Consider the following 1,917-nt stretch of genomic DNA (forward strand, 5'->3'; position numbering starts at 1 on the left):
TAGGGTGTAGTAACAAGAAGAATGTCGTACCTTTTCAGTCTTGCAGGCCCCGAGTGTCCTTGGGGTTGCTGGAAAGCAGAACGTGTTCTTAAGCCCCAGAAATCTGCGAGAGCGCTGTCTCTTTGAATATCCAAAATAGTCAAGCCGCTTTTTAAACCTTCAAAATGGCAGCGTCCTCTGGACTGGCAAAAGTCCACAGCTCAGCCCACCTTTCTCTTCACCTTCTCTGTTTGTTCCCCAGCCACCGTGCACAGTCCTCCAAGCAGTTCCTGGCTAGCAGGGTGATTTTTAGGTTAATTCTTAGGTCCTACCACCACTTGGGAATTTCCAAGCCGTCTGTGCAGTCAGGGTCGCTCAGTTCACTGCCAGACTGCAGTTCTATGTGTCTCCTTTTTTGGTATTTTCACGCATATTCTTCTGCTAGTTGGGGTTTAGTCTACTTTTGTATCCTTCCCTTCAAGGCTCAGGGGTCCAAGATTATCTTCCGTGTCTGTGTTAATTGGTTTCCCTTTTCTTTGTTGTAGAGGGTCTGTGTAGTCCTTCTGCCTAGTCCACCATCTTACTAGAACTCCAAATTAAGGGATTTTGTGAAAACCAAACCAACACTACAAGAAATTCTTAAGGAAGACCTACCAATAGAGAACCCACAACAGAGATCAACAAAAAATCAGGATACATGACATCAACACTAAAACCAAATCAGAAATAGAAACTCAAAATAAGACCATAAAACATTGTACACTAGAAACCAAGGAAGTCAGTCAGCACACGACAACAGCAACAAACCTATAAGAGGGAATAATACTTCTTGGTACAAACTTCCAAATGGAAAGGAAAACAGGACCATGTCTTCATGGAATGCACTGTTCTAAAAATGTAGAGACAAGAATGTACTCCAAGGTAACCAGAGAGAAAATTAACAATCCCCCTAAGAAAATCCAGAAGGAAGGAAAACATACAGGTTTAATAAGGACAAAATCAACAATACAGAAGAAAAGAGAGGAAGCATTTGGTAACAAACTGAACTCACCACAGAAAAACATATGGACCAAGCAAACTCCAACAACACGACAAAAAAAACACAATAGAATGACAGCAATCAATTCATACCTATCACTAATTACCCTACATGTGAATGGACTAAATGCACCAATCAAAAGAAAGAGAGTGGCATACTGGATAAGAAAAGAAGACCCATTGACAAGCTGCCTACAAGAGACCCACCTTAGACACAAAAATAAAAAAAAAATTAAGAGTTAAGGGACGGAAAATATATATGAAGCCAATGATAACCAAAAAAGAGCAGGAGTGGCAATATTAATTTCTGATAAAATAGACATTAAGGAAAAAAAATCTTAAGATTCAAAGAAGGACATTTTATGATGCTGAAAGGGTCAATTGACAAAGAAGATGTTACATAATAAATATTTATACACCCAATGAAAGTGCTCCAAAATATGTGAAGCAAATATTAATTGAATTAAAAGGAACAATAGACAACTCTGCAATAGTAGTAGGAGACTTTAACATACCACTTTCAGAGATGGACATGTCAACTAGAAAAAAACTCAACAAAGATACAGAAGAATTCAACAATACAACCAAAAATTTCGACCTCATAGACATATACAGAGCATTTCACCCAACAAAAAGCACAATTCATATTATTCTCCAGTGCACATGGATCCTTCTCTGGAATAGATCATATGTTAGGACATGAAACAAGCCTCAATAAATTCAAAAGCATTGAAATACTACAAAGCATCTTCTTGGACCATTATGCTATACAATTAGAAATTAATAATAGGAAGAGCAAGGAAAAAGCATCAAATATGTGGAAGCTGAACAATTCACTGCTCAAATACTACTGGGTTATAGAACAAATAAAAATTGAAATAAAATAATTCTCCCCCCCCC

Source organism: Orycteropus afer, unplaced genomic scaffold (assembly GCF_000298275.1).
Source record: "Orycteropus afer afer isolate SDZICR_OR568_19922 unplaced genomic scaffold, OryAfe1.0 scaffold00585, whole genome shotgun sequence".
Lineage (NCBI taxonomy): Eukaryota > Metazoa > Chordata > Mammalia > Tubulidentata > Orycteropodidae > Orycteropus > Orycteropus afer.